The sequence below is a fragment of the Pinus tabuliformis genome, chromosome 9, assembly GCF_031772625.1.
Source record: "Pinus tabuliformis cultivar Carrire ecotype Pingquan chromosome 9, CPIR1, whole genome shotgun sequence".
In the NCBI taxonomy this organism is placed as follows: Eukaryota; Viridiplantae; Streptophyta; class Pinopsida; order Pinales; family Pinaceae; genus Pinus; species Pinus tabuliformis.
This window is the reverse complement of record NC_142307.1, coordinates 1,980,151,645-1,980,176,953: the sequence shown is the minus strand read 5'-3', so window position 1 is coordinate 1,980,176,953 and position 25,309 is coordinate 1,980,151,645. Positions and strand designations below refer to the sequence as shown.

The 25,309-nt window shown below is 39.9% G+C and overlaps 1 protein-coding gene and 1 pseudogene across 6 annotated transcripts in view; one reads left to right on the top strand and one right to left on the bottom strand.

The window, feature by feature from the left end:
* Positions 1-25,309, top strand: part of LOC149156945 (uncharacterized) — a 413,330-nt gene that overhangs the window by 303,652 nt on the left and 84,369 nt on the right. The window lies entirely within an intron of this gene.
* Positions 1,880-23,974, bottom strand: LOC149156946 (ferrochelatase-2, chloroplastic pseudogene; annotated as a pseudogene).

The following is a 25,309-nucleotide window of genomic DNA, read 5'->3' as shown; positions in this document are numbered from 1 at the left end:
TTGGGGAAGAGAAAGTGGGGAAAACTGGGCAGCCATTGCTTTAGGTAGATTGGGTCTAGGAGTAGCAGGTGGAGTGAGTGTAGCTGTAGTATGAGGAGTATGAGGAGGAGAAGTAGTATGGGATGTAGAGGGCAAACCAACTGTAGATTCCGGATAAGTGACTATAGGAGAACCAGAGATAAAAGGAGGATTGGACTGCTCATGCGCCGTGATAGTAGATCCAATATGACCAGATATAGTTTCAACAAACTTAGCAAGATTTGTAGCGTGAATATCTGACTGAAGAGATCTTAGAATGAAATTGTCAACCAATCTATTGTGTCTCTCAATTTCAAGGGCAGCTGCAAAATCAGGGTTAGGAACTAGGGAATCAAGTGCACTTTCAGATTTAGTTTTGAACAAGGACAACTCGAAACTCTCGTCAAAATCAATGTCTTCAAGATACTCAAAAACAGCTGGACATGAATGAGATTTGAATATACGATCAGAATTGGAAGCCAGTTTGGAAATCAAGGAACAAATAACTAATCAGCCTGTGAAAACTCTTAACTAATCATCCAAAAATTCAGAGTTTACAAATGAACTGGGGTAAAATGCAATTGAAGTGCTGTATTCACAAGCTTACGGAGATTGGCTGAAGCAGCGTTTATCTACTTCCGCTTATGCAAAGCAAAAGCGTTTCGAAGGCTACCTGGCGTAACTTCAGGCTCCGTCTAAGACTTATGAAGCAAACACACCAATAACAGACAAGTTGTTCTTCCCCAGTATGGTCGCCAATATGTTAGCGCTTGAAATTTCACCTCAGGCTGAGAAAGGTAAACTCCAAGGCAACATCAAACCACTTAGCCTCGTAGCTAGCCCTACGGGGCAGGAGAGGGCTCTCTCCGGTTTATCTCGGTAAAGATCTTCAACGGGCGAGATAACCAATAAGGAAACACTGATTTTAGGCTAGTAAACTGATAAAAGGGTTTTTAATAAAATGATGGGGTTTTTCTGGGCTGCATGGGCAAAGTAACAGCTTGAACAGAGAAATGTAATCAAAAACACAGGTTATCTCCTGAGGCAAGGTAGGCAAGAAATTTAACATCAAATTGAGATTTAAATGGACTGGCAAGACTGCTGAGGAGCTGACAAGGGCATAGAGGATGAATCCTTGTCAAACAGAGGAAAACATTGAATATGAACAAACTTATAGGCAGAGCATAAAATATTATGAATTCTGCCTAAACACTTCATTTGTTCAATTAGAAATGATCATGAAGTGAAATGAAAACATAACAAGTTACATATGAAACAGAAGGAAAACTTATGCTAAATTGTCATACCACAGGAATCTCAAAAGCCAGAGCTGTGTATTTCATTAAAAAACTCTGTCAAAGACTGTACAATGGAGCTCAGTTCTCTCTCCTCCACCAGCGCTCAGAACTCTCCTCCCTCTTCACAAATGATTATTTAATACATTAAACGGCTCAGAAGAAAACCGATCCTTGAAAGGATGGAACTGTTTCAACTGGCACTATGAAAAATAGTAAAAGCCACTCATCGATTCCTAAAGATCAGCGCATACAATAGATAGATCCAAAACTTTTCCCTACAGGTCGATAAAAAAAATGAGCTGTTCAAACATCAACTATAATTGCAAGAATCCCTCTGATGGCCGATAAACTGGAGCAAGGATCCTATGAAATCATGACTGAGGATCAAAATAGGCAAATTCGTTCCTATATCTTTGCTTATGGTAAATGATCTGCGTTCTAATTTTGGCTGCGGTCCTTTCACCTTCTCGCTACCGTTTGAATAAAACCGATTTTTTAATAAAAATGGTTCTCCATTAAAACTTTGTCTTTAATGAAGATCTTTTATTGGTGTTCTGTTGCGTTTAAATCTGAAGTATACGTGGGTCCTTTTCCATCAAATTTGTCATAGCCTTGATATATCCTTGCCGTTGATACCACGAAGGTATCACAGTGTGCTACATCTTGACCAGATACTCATCTTCCCTGAAAATTCTTTCGAGGAGTCGAAGACTTGAGCCACTAGTTGAGATTGAAAATTGAGGGTAAAGTGGAAGCACAACAAGCTTGGTAATTCCGTCATTCTTAATCTGCTTAATAGCCTCTGCAGTAAAATTGTAAATGGATGCCAGTATCGCATTCCAACATACAATTTGCCAGCTACTTTTTTATGTTGAAGAGCCTTCCTTAATGAGCCAGCCTGTTCATCTGTTATCCTTCGGAGAGGTGAACCACCACCAATTGCAGCATATCCCTCCCTGCTCTTAGGAGCCCTGAGCACAGAAATGAATTGTGCCAAAGGCTTTTGAAGAAAACGAAATAATCTAGGTAGACGAATAATATCCGGGTCTGCAAATAGGTTGAACAAGAAAGGTTGCACATCCCGGAGTGTCTCTGGTCCCCCAAGATTTAATAACAATTCTCCCACCTTAACCCGATCATCAAGTGATTCATCAGACACCTTCAGATTTTCTTCTGTTATGAATGTCCTCAAGGAGCAAGAAATTTGGCTCAAGGAACCTGTCCTCTCGATTACTGAAGGTAAATTTAGCTGTGTCCACTGAGAATGAATACCATGAGAATCATATTTTGCACAGTTCCATACAAAGCAAGTTTTATTTGTAATCCTTCTGCTGCAGGATGAATATTTTAGAGTTAGTCCTTTCTTTTCTGCTGCAGCTTGTAGCCAAGAATATGCCCTGTTTGTAGGGGATACTTGGCAAGTAGAGTCGGAAGATTTAAACTCCACAGTCCCATATTCAATTCCTCCCCTTGTGCTAGCTTGAAGAGATGATGATACCCTTTCCCCATTTTGCAAACTGCTGGTGAGACATCCGAGTGGGATAGCCCGATCGAGATATCCGAACTACTTCCAGCACTCCACAACAGCGCAACTGCTGCAAGACAAGTCCTCGCTCAAAGACACCTGGAAGTTTCAATCGGTTTGGCTTGATACACCGAATGAAATGAGGTGTAGTGTTTTCCAGTCGCTGCATCAACTTGAAAAGTTGCCCCTTAAATTTGGTTGCGACACTATGTTTCTGAGAATCAGCTCCATTTAACCGACCTCGTTGAGTGATCAACTTCTCTTCCCCTTTACTGAGATTAGATGCAAATGATTTTGGAAGGCCAGTGCATGAAGAAAGTAGCTGGATCGAATCAGAATGCAGCAAATCTCTATTTTTCTCCAAAAATGTAGTTGTATCATATACCACCTCTCCAGCATAGTGCCGAACACGGAATTCTCTGCCTCTTTCTCCTTTGAGAATTTAGTCCCTCCAGTTTCCTACCAATTCCAGATTCTGATTGTTTGTAAAGTTCACCATTTTGCATCTTACTTAGTCGCTCACAAACAACATAGTGATAGACAATGTTTTCTGTGCCTTGCACATTTTTCTCTCTTCGATCGGATGAGTCAACCTCTGGTGATTCCTTTCCAGTTGCAAAACAAGGAGCACAGTACCAACTTCCACTTGGAATTTCTTCATTTGGAGGTGAAAGGCAATATGTATGATATGCTCCATCACAGGCATCACATATTAGAAGACAATCAGCGCACTCATCAATACCACAGGTTTTGCAAAGACTATCATCTGTACCTGATGAAGGAAGGTCACAATGCTTATTTTGTAGACATGAGCTTACAATATTATCCCCTTCCAATGATAATTAATATCTCCAAAACATTGCCATTTTACTCTATGCTTTTATCTTATTAAAGGTTCTATTTTAACCCAAGAACCAACTGATAAACTCAAAGGAATCCATGTCTCATCATCATCCTTTGTGTTGTATATAACCATCAAACTCCTACAACAACTGAGCGTGTTGTATATTTGGCATTTCTGGCATTTGGATGCAAAACTATGTTTTGTTTGATTTCGCTTTGTCTCTGATTGCTAATGATATTCTGAATTGTGCTTGTGCAGGGATAGGAGCTTGAAGTCGCTGCCATTTGAAGAGCTGAAGAATTTGATACATATTCTAAAAAATACATTTAATGATTTCTTCTTCAAAACAGGGTTTTGAAGAAGAATCAATCTCACATTTGACATACAAGACGGAGTCTAACATCGGCTCCACTTGGGATGGCAGCTGCCGCTTCGTGGCGATGCCAAGAACCACAGAACTTTGGGAGAGCAGACAGTGCCTCCATCCATTGGGCAATGGGGTCATCATTTCAACAAATCAACACAACTGAAGACTCAACTTATTAACTGGAAACTGACTGAATTGACTGAAAAACTGACTCAGCAAACCTCACACTAAAACTGTAATGAAACTGGAACAAAATGCTGCCCTTTGGCTGCTTATTTATTTACAAAATCTACCCTAATCTGCTGTACAAACAATAGATCAGGTAATACTAAAATGCCAGATTAACCATTCAAGTAAACCTGAAAATGATGCCGCTCGAGAATGCTTCCGCCAGGACACAGATGTAATTGCTGGCAACTCTTCATGCACATAATGAACCTGGTCACGTATCAGACAACCTGATCTATTAATCAAACTGAAAAATATGTCCATGTATGTTGCCATTGGATCGCGGAAGCCGGACTCTGTTGGCTGTCCCAACTCTGCAATACATACTTCCAGCTGCACACTGTCAATGTTAACATCTGTAGGCAAGTCTGTTATTTCTTGTTGCGAAGGAGGAAGGATTTCCAAGAACTTTTTAGGGTCTTGGAAATCATATGATTGGATTTGCTCATCTAATTCTTGAATCTCCTTTTCGATTCTTTCAACAATTAACTCACAAAATTTAGTTTTGAACCAAGGGAGCTTTGGAGATTTCAACCAATGAAGCAAGGCATTGAAAACATCTTCATCAAATTCAGTATCTGCTAACTCCTTTCTTATTCCTTCTACAGCTTCACACAGGGTAAGGTTTGCCACATATCCTACCATTGCATGAAGGGATCAGCAAGCACTGGAATGTTTGGATCGAATTGGAGTCGCCAGGTGAATGGTTCAGCCTGCATATGTATCTGATTGCTGTCCACCATCAGCATCAGATCTGCAATTTGATTTCATGTACTGGGACAAGACAATCAACAAGTCGAATGTTCTCCCCAGTATGGTCGCCAATATGTTAGCGCTTGAAATTTCACCTCAGGCTGAGAAAGGTAAACTTCAAGGCAACATCAAACCACTTAGCCTCGCCCTACGGGGCAGGAGAGGGCTCTCTCCGGTCTATCTCGGTAAAGATATTCAATGGGCGAGATAACCAATAAGGAAACACTGATTTTATGTTGAAATTTGGTACCGGAGGACAGGTGGTTCCCTAAGGCTTTGATTTTTGGCCTAGGGAAAAGTGTCCAAAAGAATTTAATTTTTCTCCTAAAGTAACTTTATAATTTTTTATAAAGTTAAATCTAATTTGAAAGTGACTTTAAGTGATAAAGTTACTAAGTCTAATTTTAAAGTGACTATAAAGTCAATGAAAAATTAGAAAGGAAAAGTGACTTTGGAAATAAATGACTAAGTGGGTCTTTATTAAAGTGGGGTGAATTAAAAAATAGAAAGTGAGATTTAAATGAGCATTTAATCTCAGCCATTGATCTAAATCTATTTCAGCCATTGGATTTAGGGATCACCCAAAAGTCATTTAGGGTTGGGTTAAGGGAGGAAAAGGGGGAAAAGATCATTCATTCTTTCATGAGCAGATTGGGAGAAGGAGAGCAAGAGAGCAAGGGAGATTTCTGGACAAGGAGGAGAAAGAGGCAGCAGTTTGGCACACATACAGGCAGCACTTCAGCAAATCCGAACAGCATAAAGAACAAGCAGAAAAAGGCAGTTTTTGTGAGCAAAACAGTGGAAAAATTAATTTTCAGCACGAATATCGAGGAGGCGATTTTCTGCACATTTTTCGAGGTCTGTCCGTACCAGTGTTGTTAAAATCGCGATAAAATCGCGATTTTATCGTAAAAGCGCGATTTTTTCATTTAGCCGATTCAAATCGCGATTTTTATACATAAAAATCGCCACTTTTTTTTATAACGATTTTTATCGAAAAAATCGCGATTTTTTGAAAAAATCGGAAAAAAGCGGGAAAAAATCGGGAAAAAATCGTTAAAATCGGGAAAAAATCGTTAAAATCGGGTAAAAATCGGAAAAAAGCGGGAAAAAATCGTTTGGCACAAAAATATTCATTTTTTTTCAATTTTTTTCAATTTTTTAAAAAAAATGAATATTTTTGTGCCAAACGATTTTTTCCCGCTTTTTTCCGATTTTTTCCCGATTTTAACGATTTTTTCCGCTTTTTTCCCTGCGCCGATTAAATCCCGATCGCGATGTGTGCAACACTGGTCCGTACAAGTCCGTACGGCCGTCCGTACAGCCCGTACAGTCCGTACGGTCCGTACAGCTGTACGTCCGTACAGTCCGTACGGTCCGTACAACTCGTACAACACTTTTTAGATTGTCTATTGGGCTGAAAACAGATAAGTTTTGCTTGCTGGAAATTTCTGTTTTTGCTGAAATTTATTTGCTGAAAATTTTCTCTGTAAAAAGGCATTTTCCAGAAATAAAGAAGAGCTCTCAAACTGGTTTTCCCCAAGAGTTGTAGGGGGTTTTTCCAGGGTCAAGTTGACCAAAAATATCAGTGTTTTTATGTGTTTTAATGGCTGTTTTTAATTGCTGATTTTTATTTCTGCAATTTCCAGCACTCTGAAAAATTTCCAGAATTTGTGTTTTCAGCAATATTTATTTTTTCAGTTTGTTAAATGTATGGCTATGGGAATGGGCATTTAACTACATGGGAGAAATAAGGTGAAACTGAAAACCGGGGTGGGAAAACAGAAAAATTTTACATTTTAGGCTAGTAAACTGATAAAAAGAGTTTGTTTTGGGATTTTTTGGATTTTGGTGGAAAATCGGGGAAAGACAATTTTGGGTGCGGGGATTGGACACTGTTTTTGTAGGGGGTTCTTTGGGGCAATGTAGGAGACTATATTGATGCCTTTAAATTAAGTGAATGGGTAGGAATGACCGGTGAGGAGCTAAGGAGAGCAAGCAATCACCTTGAGTTCTCCTTAAACAGATGAAAACATGGATATTAAGCAAATTTAAAAGCAGAGCATGGGAATCATGAATTCTACTTTAACACTTCATTTGCCTAATTTCAGAAGAAAAATAAAGAGGATGATATCACATAACACACTTACAAGTACAAAGAGAAGCACACCATCAATACATGTAACCACAGGAATCCCAAAAAGGACTGCAAAACCCTGGTCTTTCTTCCTTTGCCAAAATTGCAGAGATACAATGAATAATACAATAGAGCTTTCTCCCTCAAGAGTCCAACCATGAAAATGACCAAGAAAGTACATAATATAGGCAATCTAACATCTTTCCTTGCCTCTAGGGGTCGAGTTCATCCTTCTAGGAGCTGTTTCAACTAATTCTAAACTGAGCACTAAAATCTAGGCAGTCAAAACAACTTGCCTCTATAAGCTAGGAAACCAATTCATTCATTAAATGTTTACTATTTCATGAATGAATCTTCTAGAATAGGTAAATAAGTGTCATATCAACATGAAAATACATTAATTACATCAAAGAGGGTGAAAAATCCCATCCCAAGTCAAAACTGGCCGAAGCTGGGCGAATTCCTGAGCTCTAGGTGAAAAATTATGAAAATTCCCTGATAGGTCGCGCCCCTAATCTTGATACGCCGCGCTTCTTTGGAGCTCCGTTTGAGGCACTTCCAGGTGTCCAAATGAGGCAAAAGTGGGCTTGTTGGAAAAGTCTGGATGTCTACTTTCCAACCCAACTGGAATTTCTAAATTTGGTGGCCATTTGCCCCTCCAAAATTGCAATCTCCCAAGACTGCTCCCTGTTTGTCAAAAAGGTGGCAGAAAGTCAATTTTTGCATGTTTTTTGACCTTCTGGAGGCTCAAAACTTGATGAAATCTCTTGGTAATTGCTGAGCAGGTGTATCTTTGCATGACAAATTCAGAAATGCTGAGTTTTTCCAAAATGGAGTTGCCCATCGGATAGGTCGCGCGTCGCGCGCGACCTATCAAGGAGAAAAACCTGTTTTTTGCCCAAAAAGTCATAAGTGACCAAAAATGCTCAATTTTTTTTGAAATTTGCGCTGTAGTGAGGTCATTTAATATCATGCTCCCTCAAGGAAGCCTCAGCCAAGATGTGGAGGGGACCGGGCCTTCTCCGTCGTTTTAGTGCCTTGGCCAACCGCCCTTGAATCACCTTCATTTTCGCCTTGCATACGTGCATTCGGGCCCAATAGTGGTTTTTCATATTCCTGAGCAGGTCCTTATCTTTGTTGGCCTTAGCCAGCAGCCTCTCCAAATGAGCATTGACCCGGAGGAGCATAGCCTCTCGCTCAACGGGTACCAAATCACCGGGTCTCTTCCGAGCCAAGTTGCGGTCCTCATGAATCCTCCGCAACTCATCAAGAGTGTGCTCATCCTCCAACTGCTTGTTGCGCTGCTCTAAATATGTGATCGTCCATTGTGCCATGTCCAATCTTCGCTGCAATGAATCATTTTCAGCTCTTAGGTGCTGAATGATCTCCTTTGACTCTAGGCTAGGAGAACTGATATCAAGGTCAACAATCTCTATGTCTGGAACACCTGATGGCCCCTCATCAATCCTGGGCTGTTTGCCCCTCTCTGATACCTGTGCTGCTGAAGAAGGTGAGGCCCCTTCCACCTGGTGTGGAGATAACACTCGCTGAGCTGATGAAGAAGGCAAGACCCCTTCCACCTGGTGTGGAGAAAATACTCGCTGAGCTGATGAAGAAGGCGAGACCCCTTCCACCTGGTGTGGAGAAAATACTCGCCGAGCTGCTGCAAATAAAGCCCTGTGGCCTCTCTGATAGGTGACCAATGGAGGAGAGCTGACATGTCTAATCTCAGGGATATCATGCTGCTGTGATGGTCCTCCCTCCTCATGAACAATCTCAGGATGTGGTGGTGGTGCTGTGAACAACTCACGAGAGATAAACTCCTCCCATGGGATACCCTGCTGAGCCAACTGATGCATGACCACAAGCTGGATCAAACCATAATGATAAATGCTCCTGTGTTGCTGTGCTGGGCTCCTTCTCTGCACCAAAGGCACCATCCTCTCAATATCCCGACACATGAACCATGGTATGTTCATCATTCGTACCCGTGTGAAATGCATCAACAAGCGAATATGGTATGAATACACATATGCAAACCTGCCCTCACAGGTGAAATAGAGCATGATGAGCCTCATCATGGGAGCATACTCATCCCTCAAAAATCTGAAAGGAAACATACCAGTTATGGACCTCATGTAAGGCAGGTTTAACGAAGGGCTCATAATGAAATCTGTCCAACACTTTGCGTTTGTTCCACTCTTCTCCCACATTTGGCATTCCTGTTGCTTGAGAAATACTTTCAGATGACATTATAAAATCCACCCTTGCAAGATTTACATGCCCATCATGCAAATGCAAAACAAACAAGCGAGCCAATTCCCTATGATGCTGAATTTGAGAAATCCTCTCGCAAAATTCATAACAAGAGAGGTAGCGGAAACATGTGACCGCAAGTGAACAAGCCTGCAAATCGGTCAAAGAGGTGGGCTCCTCTCTCTTGTGGTGACCACTCTTACCACCCCTGTGAGGCATCCTTTGTATCTCAATTTCTGGTGTTGACTCATGGTCATCACTTTGCTCATAGTCGGTTTCGGTTTCGGTTTCGGACATGGTTTCAGGAGCAAAGTGGTTGAAATGTACTGCTGCTTTTGCTCAAATGACCTGCTGTTTTTCCCTGTTTGTAATGCTGTTTGAAGGGGACAAATAGCACAAGGGAAATGTTAGGGAAGGGAGACTTTGAAGGGAAATTGGGACAAATATATGAAATAGGGAAATAGGGAGTTAAGGGGGAAGAATCATGACATACATATCATCATACAATTCTATTTGCAAGGATGTTATAGGAAGTAGGGTTTAGGGTTTGATTTTTAATTTTTAGGAATAGGGGTAGGGTTTTAAGGGCTTTTGATATTTTGGTAGGGAGATTAGGTAGAAATGATATAGGAGGTGTTAAAGAGGAGTGGGGAAAAAGTGGGGTGACAAGGATGACCTTGAAACAACAAAGCAAACCATAGCTCTACAAGCATTTTGACATTTTTAAAGCAAATATACATGAACCTCACATTTCAATTTGACGACATTAAAACACCTTTCCCATACTCATTTTTCTTTACCAAGCAAAATACTTTGATGATCAGAGGCCTACCTGCAACCTTGAAGAATTTTGGGGTCGTTTGGGAGTTTACTGGGGGTTTTTGTAGATGAATTTCCCAACAGGTCGCGCGCAGGTGCTGATAGGTCGCGCGCGCTTGATAAGTCACGCCAGTGTAATTTTTCAACTGGCTGAACCCCCCTGATAGGTCGCGCGCGCTCGATAGGTCGTGCGCAAGTGTTGACAGGTCTTGCGCGGGCTCAGCTTGCCAATTTTGCTCAATTTCTCTCCAAATCGCCCAAATGCTCTTGAAAACGATTGCTCTATTGCTTGAAGGCACAATGAAGCTTAATGGAGGAAAAGAGAGACTTTATAGCCTTGTTTTGAATTAATTTCATGTCAAAACCCTCTTTCTAATGTTTTTCATGACACTTTTTTAAACTTTGAATGCTGCTGACTTTTTGGTTTCCTTTTGTCCTGAAATTGGTTGAATTGATGTTTTTCCTTGATAATTTTTGCAGGGATAGCTTCTGAGGAGTCTTGGCAAAGGGGACCAGGGCTGCATGCTGTCTTTTGAAAAATTTGAATTTTTACAATTTTTACAAAATTTTGAGAAATGACCTTGGCTTTAAAAACAGGGTTTTTAAATCCAAGGTAAAAAAAATAGCTGTACAAGATGAAATCTTTTAAAGAAACACTTTGATAATCATCCCTTTGGCCTGCTGGGCATTTATTGACTTTTAGAGACATAACCTTGAAGACAAATTGAACCTAAACCCTAGACCTAGAATTTTGACCTCAAGACAAGACAAGACAAGTAACCTTGAAAAAGTTTAATGACTAAAACAACCTGATCCAGCAGTGCCAAGAGGGGAATAAAGACACTAGCTCCTCCATCAGGGTTATGGCATGCCTAATGGAATGCAATAAGATGACACTAATGAGACACCTACTTATGCAAATGCAAAGAGCTTTGATCGCTGATGGAGGGCTACTAGATCGACTCTAACACTTCGTACATCTGCCATGATCGTATGTTTAAAAGTTGGGCCTCCTGAACCTAAGGTATAACTTGTCATTGGGAAGTTGAGTAGTGTAGTTTGCTTATCATGGACACTTTTGGGCATGGATTAATGGAGGGGTTTGGCGGAAAGAATGGGCTAGGTCTGTGCTCTTGTCCTCTAGACCCCTTTTAGGTATTAACCTTAGATTCTAGTCTTGTGGGATCTCTTTTATTGACCATTTGGCTCTAGGGATGTTATTTCATGTGAAACCTCGATTTTGGTTGCGTGGTCCCAGTCCCTTATTCGCTTATATTAGCCTCTTTCCATTCATTATTACTCCATTCATCATTTCTCCCAGCTGGTCCACATTCTCCCATTGGGTTCACATAGGGTTAGCATGCCCCTTCCCCTTGCCCACACCTTGGACCATAGCTTGGAATGAAGCCGAGAGGTTGATGCAGCTAAAAAGAAGTATAAAACCATATATGGCCACATTCAACAGGCAAATGTACCACAAAATGCAAAAGATGATCGGGACAAACACATTTAGCACGTGGGCAAAAGCCAATACATGAGCTCTACCCCATCATCATGGCCATCACCCTGGTTCCTACAGGTTCTATGAGCTTCCTTCATCATATAGGAACCCATGATTGTCTCAACCCCTAGTGGGCAATGAACCCCCCCACCTTAAAAGGGGGTATTCACTATTATATCTTATACATGATGCTCTTACTGTTAATTTTAGGTATATGTTCTATGCTAGAGTAATTTATTTTAATTTTCCAATATCTTTTCCAGATTAGCAATCACATCAACATTAAATTAAACTGTAGATAGAACATAAATATAAATCGCAGAAGACAAGCCAAGGCAAGAGGACACAAGATGTGGCGCCAGCCAAGGACAAACCCCAATGTGGGGAAACCCTTGATCAATTCTTCTTTTATGTTCTTCAAAGTTCAGCAGAGAGAGATAGTACATTTACAATAGAAGTCAATATTTTGACTTTTGATATCGCATGAGATCAGTTGAAGACATATTGCTTCAACTGATTACCTATCATAGTGCTGCCTTTTGTCCATTTGTTGCACCTTACTGTTTAGCACCATGCTGTACCATCACAGTGCTGGACCTAGATGACTGAGCTGCTCTCATCTGCTCTCATCATCATGCTGCCCATTATGCTGCATCTTCCATCATCATGCAACCCTATTCATCATCATGCTGCTCCTTGATCATGTTGCCCTTTACATCATCATGATCATGTTGCCCTTTACATCATTATGCAGTCCCATTACTGATCATGCTCATATACATATATATGATGATGATCTATAATTAATGTGATCCTTGTCACTGAGATCATTGATGTCACATCTCTTTTGCACCTTGCTGCACTGAGATCATCACCCTGAGATCACAGGAATACGAGATCATGATTCATGTCTATTATGATCACAGTTCTATCAGGACCTCGACTATGATATTTGTTACTGCTCTTCGTAGCACATCAGGATTGCATTATGCTATATTTGAATACTGTGACAACTAGTAAGACTGTATGTCTCCCATCACAAGTATGCTGAGAATCTATCATCAACGAAATCTTATTTTATCTTCAGGTTGTGACAAGACTGTACCATATATATATATGAGATTAAGTTAACGTTTGACATGGTCTTCATTAAGCCAAGAGAGAGATCTATCACTGGTGTTCAATGTGTCTAGGCTGTTACATGAGATCAACCGAGATCTAATGCCAAGACGGTTCCTTGTTAAGCCGAGATTGTCCAAACCTCATGTCACTGTTGTGTCTATATGCTCCAGTTATCCGAGGTCTTGACTGTGACTGCACCTAATACCCAATCGAGGTGTAGTCAAGCCCTAGATTTGGATCTGCTCTTTCATGCGAGTTTAGAGAGAGGAATGCGAGATTGTTACCTCAATTGCTGATGCCCTTAGACAAGTTCTGTTGCTCTTTCATTCCGGATACCCTCATATCTTGACAACAGCTTCAAGCTTTGACTGCGGCTATAATGCGTGTAAATATCTCTGTGCTTTATGAACAGCGTATAAAGTGTCAGCGTATCAAGGTATCACATGAACAACGTATTAAATTTCACCATGACTGCGTGTGAAATCAGCTACTATGGCTATATGTCTTCCTTACTGCGGCTACTACGGCTAGGTATCTTCCTCACTGCGGCTACTGCGGCTAGGGCATCACTGCGGCCTTTATTACCCTTACTGCATCTCCATTATTATGACTATGGCTTCATTACCCTTACTGTGGTTATGGACAGACTTCTCTGCGGTTGAGGATAGACCCTTCGTCTTGCTGCGTATAGACTTCTCCATGACCGTTTCTAGGGCTTCTGCGTTTTAGATCTAGGGCATCATTCGTACATAGGCCAGTGTATCCTCTATGTGTCCGTCCTTCACCAAAAACCCAAGACGTGGAGAGGAGGAGATCACATGAAGAGGTTGTGTGTCAAAATGACTTCAAGTCCTCTTCTATTTATACTAAAAACCTAGTGGTTGAATAGACACGACGGTTGGGTTTTTGAGCCTACACAAGTTGTTGGCCAACTTGACAATTTGTCTTATAACATAAATAAATTCATAACTCCATGAATACTTATCGGAATCGGATGATCTTTAGATCAATCCTACACCTTTCGATGAGAGGGATCCAATAAAAATATTAGCTACCATAAATAAGATGACCCACATGGAGTTTGGCCCTAGTTGCCAATTTTAACACTTATCCCTTGAGCCTTGAGCAGTTAGTCATAGAAAATCATAAAAAGGAAAAGGCCATATAAAGAAGGGTGGAAAAATCAAGGTCGAGGCACCTCATGTACTACAATTGCTCCTTCCTACACATTATAAACCCAAGTGTGGGCTTTCACCTTATTAGCTACCCTTGTACCCCAACATGTGACCTAAGGCTGCCCCTTCTCATCCCCTATTTCATTCACCTATTTGTCACATGCCACCACCTTTTGAAGGATGTACCTTGGCTATATTATCCCCTTTAGAAGTAGAAACCACCTTATAGGATTATTGGTTAACCCCATTTGGAGTTTAGGAGACAATGGCACATCTCGAAGCCCATTATGGAAGGGCAGGCCATTATGAAGTCCCCGCCTGTGGTCCATGATTGGTAAGCTCATTTACTTGATTTCTCTAATGACTTGTTGTACTGAAAGGCTAGGGGATGGATTGGATCTTATGTAGGATTGCAGGTGGTATCCATTTTGGGTTTGGTCTCCCTATACGAGGTCCTAATCCTCCAAAGGGCTACATTGGCACATGTAGGGTGTGCATTGAGAGCCATGGGCCTCCACAGCAACAATCAACACTCCATGGATCCCCATAGCCATTCAGAGACTGCTCGTGGTTCACTTGTTGGACGAGGAAGATGCACTCGATCCATCATGCTCAACTGGCCCCAAATTTGCACCGTACACTTAGCAGATGATCTAGGATTTTCACGATGATGTGGCATCACCTACACCATCATCTTAGCCCTTCTTGGTGATCTACATGCATCTTCGATTTGTTTGGAGACCCATGAGGGCACTTGTGTGCCCCCACATGTCATTTGGAGCACCACAGGTTATTACAAGGGGCCAACCCCTTGTCCACTGCTTTTGAGGGTCCTATTCTTCATTGTGACACCCATGGACCTCATTAGGCCTTTTGGAGGGCCCTATGACATGCATAGATTATTATTTGACCTCTTAAGAGGCTTACTTTTTCATTTATGAGCTAGTTTGGTGGGCTTGTCACAAAAAGTTGAATTATTAGAACATTATTTATTTTTGGTGCTTATGTAGGTTAAGGAGAGTAATTCAAACTCCTAATTTGTGTATAAATACAAGTGAGATGAGCTTATTTTCTTGTCATCACTTTGGATTGGGTCTCTTCTCTCTCTTGAGAATTTCACACTTTTTCTAGAGGATGAATTGGAGCTTTATGGATGAATTTCGATGTGTGGATATTGGTCTATCTTATCTTGGAGCTTCTCTTTTGTCATTGTGGATGGTTGGATATACTTTGTTACATGTAAGTACATTATTTTACTGTTATTCTTGTTTTACTTTGTCATATACATTGGACTGGGATTTTCGCTATTTCTAGGGCTAATTGTTGCATGCATTTACTGCTTAAAATTGTGGAATTTTGTCCCTATCATAGCATCTCTCAATGTATGGGCCATGTAATATAAACGAAATCTCCTAGGGGTAATTCTATCAAAGAATTCGACCTTGATATGCCATCTCCTTTGCACATCCAAGTATAAAAGTTGCAAGATTGCTTTTCCTTGACCTAGAAGGCTAGCGAAGTGGTGTTGAGGCCTCCTTGACTAAGAATCAAGAATCCTACTCATATTTCATCATAGACTCCATTCTCCCAAGACTTTCTCCCAAGACTAAGGAATTGATCTACCAAGAGGTGGTCACCTAAAATCACATCTTTTTCACCTTTCCTAGGTCTAGCCAGGTTGGGGCACCTAGGGCATCAATTTTTCGACTAGGTAGCCCTCCCAAAAGTTTGATCTCTTAGGGTCTCCTGCACTGGTGTTTCCTCAAGGTCTCTTCCAATTCTGAAGCCATTCCGATGGTGGAGTTGGGAGAAAAGCCAAGCCCTAGCTCCAGGATCAAACTTTGCCTTAACATCCCCAAGGCTAGTTTCCCATAGGTTCAAATCAACGCCGTCAAGTGAAAATTATTTCTTTGATCCTTTCCCCACCTTGTCTAGGGTAAGAACATCATTGTTTTCCATACTCATTCTTTCTATCCTGGATCGAGTCCACTTGGTCCCGTGTGGTCTTGCTCCTTTGAAAAGACAATTCTTCAAGAACCATTCGGGATACCAGTTACAATAAGGATATTTGGGATTGGGAAGTTCCTTCATAAGTCATATCCCATAAACTTAACCCATAAATCCTCTCTTCCTTTCCCTAGAAGACATTGTGCCTTGCTTAGAAAGCAAGCAAACCTTATCTTTCTAACTCTTCCAGGAAAGGGATTATTAGGGTCACTCCCCATCATTTCATTGACTTATCCTTCATCGGTGACTCCATAATATACCGGGTCTCCTCCCATCGGTGAAAGTTCGTAAATAGAAGGGAGCCTTAGCTGAGGTGACAGTGGGCTAAGTCTCTATTTGTTGTCCTTAGCCTAGCATTTTCCCTTTAGGTCCCCTACTAGTTTGAGTAGTAACACAACTCTCTTCCGGTAGCCCTGTTTCAACCCAACAAGATGTTGTTCAAAAATAAAAAATGAACTTCAAATCAATGTTACCTTTTATGATGACCATTCATCATGACATATTCTTCTTGCAACATCAACATCTTTTACATTCATAAACACATCTCCAAGGCTTTCAATGTCAACAGTCTCCTACCTTTATAGATTTTATCAAATTCCTCATATCTTCTCTATGGAGATGTCATAGCTAATGTTGATCACTTATCTTATTTTACGTGGCTATAGTTGCATCTTTTACGAACTCTTCTTCCTTTCTTCAATTATTGCTTCCCAGGAACTTCTATACATAGTTCTTTCATCTCTGTCAACCACCTCATATTCCATATGAGGTCATATTATGTTGATTTCATCTAATCAATATGTGAACTAGTTCAAGGTATGTGCCTTCATGCATCTTTCTAAAGGAAGAGATCCTTCTTCTTCGATCAAGCTCATGAGATAGAGCATTCAACCATGCTATTGCAACTATATGATGACGTGACTTAATCTATCAAATATATACATACCTCTTTTCTTGTTTTGAACATCTATACTTCCTTCGACAACTTCCTTTGAAGGCACTTCAACCGTCTTGACATGATGCGCTCCTTTGTCATCATACCATCATCCTCCTAAACAATGGATCCCACACAAGGTGGAATGATGACCATTAGCGAGACACTTGCTTCTTCCAAGTAGAGGTGAACCTTCTAATGAAGATTCCAATGGAGGATCTTGATTATCCTCATTCTGCAAATGCTTCTTTCTAATAATGATGATGTATGATGATCTTTTTCTATCATGCTAGATGACTTTCTTCCAACCATATATACTACTATTTTGGTTGTCTTTTCATGCTTTCAATGAGGATATCATGAGCTACTTCCTTTCCATCATAATGACTGCTACAACCATGTAGACTTCTACTTCAGCTATCCTTTCAAGCTTCTATAATGATGTCATGAACTACTTCAATCATATGCTTCTATCATGATGCATCTTATCATACTTATGATGCTTCTCATTGTGAGTGTAATCTTTAACCATAGTAGAGGTCTTTTCACCTCCTACTTCTTCTTGCTATGTACCCGTGAGAGACCTTAATAGTGAAAATTTATCCCTTCTTCCTTCTTGGATTTCTTCTCATCGGGTTCCACTTTTTTTGTAATATGGGCTTCATTCCTTCCTTTCCTTTTCTTGTTGTCCTTCCTGAGTTTACGAGAATCTCTCTAGAAATGCCCATATTCTTCACAACAATAGCATTAGAACTTTGACATTTCGATCCTTTTTTTTCTTCTGAGGACCAAACTTCCCAAACTTTCCTTTTCTCATAACCATGGCAGCAAATGCTTGAACTTGTTCATTTGATCCTACATCGCTTTTTGCCTTCAATCAGGTTTCTTCAATCTTACATAATTACCAAAGTTCATCGAATGGAGTGACTTCCTTCTTCCCATAGATACTTGATACAAAGTTGCCCCATTCATCAGGTAGTGCATTGAGCACAACGATAGCCATTTCTTTGTTGGACATTATTTCCCCCAACTCTTGCAGTTGGTCTCGTATTTATGACACCCTCATAAAATATGAGGCTATCTCTTCTTCCTTTGATACCTTCATCTTATATAGCTTGGTTCTTAAAGATATCACTTCTCATACAGTGCTTACGAAAAACAGTTCTACCAACTTTTCATAGATTTCCTTTGATGTCTCCAACTTTACTACATAAGGGATGAGGGGATCCTTGATTGATTCATTAAGGATTCTTTGAGCCCTTATTTCCCCTTTCATATGCTTTAATAATGCTTGATCTTGTTCTTCAGATGGTTTGGAGGCTTTACCATTGACGTGTCCAATAACTTCATTCTCTATGGGGATCAAGTCTGTCCTCTTTTTCCATGCAAGGAAGTTTGATGACCCAACAAATTTGTTGCTCTCCTTGGAAAATGAAATCATTTTGACAGATTCAGACTTAGATATAAGGATACTTACTTGTCAATTGAAGATACTTCTATGATGTTGATTTCTTCAACTTGATGCCTTTCTTGATTTTGATGGTAGTTGATGATGATGATTTCCTTGAAGATGAAAATACTTCTTCTAGAGATCTCTTTCTTCAAATATGCTTGAGATGTGATCCTTGATTTAAAGAGAAGGAGAACACCTTGATTCCTTTTATGATGATAGCAATGCTTCTTCTTGTTTCCTTGGATGATAATGTAGAATATGGAGGCTTCAAGATGCTTCAAATGTGTAGTAATTAATTCTTTGAGTGGAGGTAGGGTTCTTTTTGAAAGTAGAGTCTTTGAGGTCTTCTTGTTGTCGTTGCTTCTATATGGTGTGATCCTTGAGATGAGATGGGTAGTCCTTCTTGATGGTTTGATGTCCTCTTTGATGTCTTGACTTTCTTGATGATCCTTCTTCAAGTTGCCTTTCCTTCTTGTCATTGTCACCTTATCTCTAATACCATGTTGAGAAATCTAGGGGCAACAAGTAAGGTGATTTCTCTTACTTTGATAACTGCTTGTGATGTATTTAGACTTAACTTGATTAGTTTCTTCTTTCACTTGTTATTATTATGTTCTTATCATCAAATAGCTACCAAATCATAAAGAACAATGAGACAAGAAGACACAAGATATACGCTATCAACATGGGCCAAAAACTCTCCACTTGAGAGGAAAACCCACAAGAACTCTTACCCTCTTATAGAACTTCAATTGACGAATCCCAAGGCCTATGACCCTTGTCAAACACTCCCTCCAAGATCGAGTTATAATTCTTCTTGAAGATCTTATTCTTTACAAAGTCAACCTAAGTATCTTTCCCCCAAATTTGCCTTCCCATCATAAGCTCAGACCTGCGCCTTGACTGTAATATCTCGGCCTCTTTTGAACTGCAACTTTTGGTCTACAAAAACCCTAGGATAGCACGTGTGAGAAGAAATGGAGAAATATGCCTTCTTTTCCCTTCACTTGGCCTCCTTGTTCCTTGTGAACTCCATCCTCAAAAAACAATTCTTATTGATACCAATGAATGACTTCTTGATGGTACTACAACTCGACTTCTGTGCAGCAGATAGAGACCCTAATTTATTTTCATGTGTGAGGTGTAGGAGGCCCAAAAACAGTTGCAAACTTTTGGTCTTCCTTTTTCTTTTCTTCGCTATCTAAGAGGCTTCTTGTTCTTTCCTTTTCACATTTCTTGCTTTTTCTTGGATGCTTGATCAATGCTCCTTTGAATGAGTCTGAATGCTCTTATATATAGACTTCCTTGAGTACCTTAATTGGTCGATTTGTCCATCTGGATATTTTGACTTGCTCCTTTGAAGGTTGACTTGTTCTTTGCACTATGACGAGGTCTTGGAGGGCCTTTTGACTCTAGATTTGACTCAAATAAATTTTCTTTACAATATGTAACATGCCCAAAAGGGTCTTCCATACATGACAATGAATCAATTGACTTGTAGACTTAATGGCAAGCCCTAGAAGCACACAATGAGTGCTTGACCTAAACATAAATTTCCCTTGAGCATGAAACCCATGTCTCAGGAATGACAATAATAAATTTATTATTCTCTTTACAACGAATACATAAAATCATGATTACATGTCTCATTATGAAGACCGAACCTAGTTACATATTTCAGCACTCCCTCTTAACTAGTGAGGTAATACATAACCTATGCAAGGTACTTGGACACTCTCAATCTAAAGAATTATCATAAGAAGAGTCGAAATTGTAAGCCATCTCATGAGCTACTTAGCTTATGCCATAACATCTCATCATACCAACCAGCATTGTCACATAGCAAGGCCTTGACTAACAACTCTATCTCTTGACAAGATTAGAGCACGATGATGGTGAAACCAATGACTGATAGACAACATCATCATTGTCTCTCAAGGCACATACCCCACTCGAGTGTTCATAGGGTATGTCCTTTTAGGACAATTCCTATCTTAGAATAACACATGCTTAAGGAATTTCCTCTTCGACTACTCTTGCTTATTTGATGCCCTACCTCATCCTTAAAGAGTATCGAAATCAATCTTAGATGCTTACCCAATCCTCCATTCTTTCTTCACAACATGAAGACAAGAATGATGTGTCTATATCTCCCTCTCAACTAGGGAAGATATACTCATTCCTATAAAAGGAATATATGCAAGCTCCCTCTTTAACTAGGGACTTGTTACCAACAACAACTATTTGCTCTTTGGTGGAGATCATGGTACTCTCAACTGCTTGTAAGGCTCCTCCTTTTGATGTCATGAACTTCATTTTCTTCATTATGGAGACTTCATCTTCTAGATCTTCTTCATAGGGCATTGACCATCCATCACTTTCCTTTCAACGAACCATAGTGTTGAACCAATAGTCATGTCATCCTTCTTTGCATCAGAAAGTGATCTTTTAGTACACATCTGACTTTTCTTTACATAGCTACCTCTTCCAAGTCATGTTTCTCTCAAGATCTTTCATCCAATCACATGAGTACTAGTTGTAGGTGACATCTACAACACTCTTCCAGTAGCCCTGTTTTAGCCCACTAGATGTTGTTCAAAAATAAGAAATGAACATCAAATCAAAGTTACCTTTTATGATGGCCTTTCATCATGACATCTGCGTCTTGCAACATGAACATCTTGCACAGTCATAAACACATCTCCAAGACTTTCAATGTCGAGAGTCTCCGCCCTTTACAAATTTGATCAAAGTCTTCATATCTTCTCTATGGAGATGTCATAGCTAATGTTGATCTCTTATCTTATTTTATGTGACTATAGGTGCATCTTTTACAGACTCTTCTTCCTTTCTTCACATATTTCTCCCCAGGAACTTCTATACATAGTTCCTTCATCTTTGTCAACCACCTCATATTCCATATGAGGTCATATTATGTTGATTTCATCTTATCAATATGTGAACTAGTTCAAGGTATATGCCTTCATGCATCTTTCTAAAGGAAGAGATCCTTGTTCTTCAATCATGCTCATGAGATAGAGCATTCAATCATGCTATCGCAACTATATGATGACATGACTTAATCTGTCAAATATATACATACCTCTTTTCTTGTTTTGGTCATCTAAACTTCCTTTGAAGGTATTTCAACCATCTTGACATGCTGCACTCCTTTGTCATCATACCATCATCCTCCTAAACAATGGATCCCACACAAAGTGGAATGTAGACCATCAACGAGACACTTGCTTCATCCAAGTAGACATGAACCTTCTTATGAAGATTCCAATGGAGGATCTTAATTATCATCAATCTGTAAATGCTCCTTTCTAGTAATGATGATCTATGATGATATTTTTCTATCATGCTAGATGACTTACTTCCAACCATATATACTACTCTTTCGGTTGTCTTTTCATGCTTTTAATGAGGATATGATGAGCTAATTCCTTTCCATCATAATAATTGCTACAACCATGTAGTCCTCTACTTCAACTATCCTTTCAAGCTTCTATGATGATGTCATGAAGTACTTCAATCATATGCTTCTATCATGATGCATCTTATCATACTTATGATGCTTCTCATCGTGACTGCAATATTTAACCATAGTAGAGGTATTTTCACCTCCTACTTCTTCTAGCTATGTACCCCTGAGAGATCTTGATAGTGAAGATTTATCCCTTCTTCCTTCCTGGATTTCTTTTGATCGGGTTCTTCTACTTCTTTTATAAAATGGGCTTCATTCCTTTCTTTCCTTTTCTTGATGTGCTTCTTGAGTTTAGGACAATCTCTTTTGAAATGCCCATATACTTGACAACCATAACATTGGATCTTTGACATATCGATCTTCTTCTTTTTCTGAGGGACAAATTCTTAATCTTTCCTTTTCTCTTAGCTATGGAAGCAAATGCTTGAACTTGTTTATTTGATCCCACATTGGTCTTTGCCTTCAACCTGGTTTCTTCAATCTTACATAATGACCATGTAATGTTCCAAAAAGGAAATAACAATGCTAAACAAGCAAAATACACATACGACACAAAAAAATTCAGACAACAATTAAACACCCATAAAATTGCACCAGAACTACGCCAAACTGAGCCATTTTATTATTAAAGGAGAGTACAATGCATGGAATGTGTGCACTTGGCTTGCCAAAGCAAGCTAGACAATCCCAGGTGAGAAAAATGCTGCCCGAATGCAAAGGAAAGACTTCTCCTCAATGTTCTGCGCTGGCCCTAGAAATTTTGCAATTGCTGGCTGGAAGAAACCCTTGTTTGAGCCTCCAAAATTGCTTAGAAAATTCCGCCAAATTAATCTGGAGCTCTCCACCAAAAACCCAGAAAAACCCAAAAAGGGTTTGGCCTATCTCCAAGCCAAAGTTGAACCCACAAAATGGTGCAAATTCCCTAGCTAACTAACAATTCGCCCTGTTATAAGAATTAGGATTTCAAGCCTGAATATCGTCCGGAAAATTCTGAAATTTTAACCACGGACTCCTCTCAGAAAACCCAAAAAAACCCAGAAATGGTTTGGCCGGATTTTGACCTTCCAAAATCAACCCCCAAAAAGCCCTACGCCCTCCAGAACTACTGAAACACATTGACTGTCAATACTCCAACAAAATCCTCCCCAAACACTCCGGAAAGTTACCAATTCTTACCTTATTTCTCCCAGCAAGGAACAACTCTAATGGTTAAGCCTCCACCACCCACGTGTGCCCAATCTCCGCCCTCTGCGCTAGCCCCAAGAACTGTGAAATCCTCACTAAAGAAACCTATCACCTTCAGCCCAAAAACTCACCCAAGTGAGCAACAAATCACCAAATCTTCTCTCTCGGAATTTCTCCCGACAATAACACCTCTGAAGAATGTAAAGGACCTCAGCTCGATTTCCCCCACTGCGTCCTCCAGAAGTACACACCACTAGAAAAACTCTGAATGCAAATGCTAGAAATCAGATTGAAAGTCACCTCCGGAAGATTATGTAAGAACCTCTCTAGGGTGGCACTCAAAGTCCCCCGAAGAAAGGGTGAGTTCTTCGCTCGGAAAATTCGTGCTAAACAACAAGTGACCCGACTAAGCAACTCGAGCAACTAAGAAAAAATTCGATATGCCAAATATGTCAAATGAAGAGTCCTGCCTCCTTTTTATAGATTTCGTGGAGCCTTTTTCCCTCCTCCGTGGGTCCCTCATTAAGCCTTTGATTTTCCCTCTCATGGGTTTCGAACCATTGGCTTAGGGAGTGCATATTTCCTTGTGTGGGTGGCCCCACATGCTACTAACAAAATCCCAGAGCAACTTACTTCTAAGTCCTAAATCTTCTAATAAAAATGAAATGGGCCCCGTTACCTCCAAAATTGGCCCCATAATGTAGAAATTAATCCTGTTCCAAAATAATTTAGAAAGGGACATTACAGACCAAAGTTCACTAAATGGAGTGGTTTCCTTCTTACCATAAATACTTGATACAAAGTTGCCGCATTCATCAGGTAGTGCATTAAGCACAACGATGGTCATTTCTTTGTCGGACATTATGTCCCCGAACTCTTGTGGTTGGTCTCGTATTTGTGACACCCTCATAAGATATGAGGCTATCCCTTCTTCCTTCGATACCTTCATCTTATATAACGCGGTTCTTAAAGATATCACTTTTGCTATAGTGCTTACGGAAAACAGTTCTACCAACTTTTCATAGATTTCCTTTTATGTCTCCAACTTTGCTACATAAGGGATGAGGGGATCCTTGATTGATTTAATAAGGATTCTTTGAGCCCTTATTTCCTCTTTCATATACTTTGATAATGCTTGAGCTTGTTCTTTAGATGGTTTGGAGACTTTACCATTGACGTGTCCAATAACTTCATTCTCTATGAGGATCAAGTCTGTCCTCTTTTTCCAGGCAAGGAAGTTTTGTTGCTCTCCTTGCAAAATGAAGTCATTTTGATAGATTTAGACATAGATCTAAGGATACTTACTTGTCAAGTGAAGATACTTCTATGATGATGATTTCTTCAACTTGATGCATTTCTTGATTTTGATGATAGTTGATGATGATAGCTTCCTTGAAGATGACAATACTTCTTCTAGAGATGTCTTTCCTCAAATATGCTTGAGATGTGATCCTTGATTTAAAGAAAGGGAGAACACCTTGATTCCTTTGATGATGATGGCAATGCTTCTTCTTGCTTCCTTGGATGACAATGTAGAATGTGGAGGCTTCAAGATGCTTCAAATGTGTAGTCCTTATTTCTTTGAGTGGAGCTAGGGTTCTTTTTGAAAGTAGAGTCTTTGAGGTCTTCTTCTTGTTGTTGCTTCTAGATGGTGTGATCCTTGTTATGAGATGGGTAGTCCTTCTTGATGGTTTGATGTCCTCTTTGATGTCTTGAATTTCTTGATGATCCTTCTTCAAGCTGCCTTTCCTTCTTGTCTTAGTCACCTTATCTCTAATACCATGTTGAGAAATATAGGGGCAACAAGTTAGGTGATTTCTCTTACTTTGATAACTGCTTGTGATGTATTTAGACTTAACTTGATTAGTTTCTTCTTTCACTTATTATTATTATGTTCTTATCATAGAAAAGCTACCATCATAAAGAACAATGATACATGAGGACACAATATATAGGCTATCAACATGGGCCAAAACCTCTCCACTTGAGAGGAAAACCCACAAGAACTCTTATCTTCTTATAGAACTTCAATTGACGAATTCCAAGATCTATGACCCTTGTCAAACACCCCCTCCAAGACCGAGTTACAATTCTTCTTGAAGATCAATTTTTTACAAAGTCAACCCAAGTCTCTTTGCTTCAAATCTGCCTTCACATCATAAGCTTGGACCTGCACCTTGACTGTAATATCTCGACC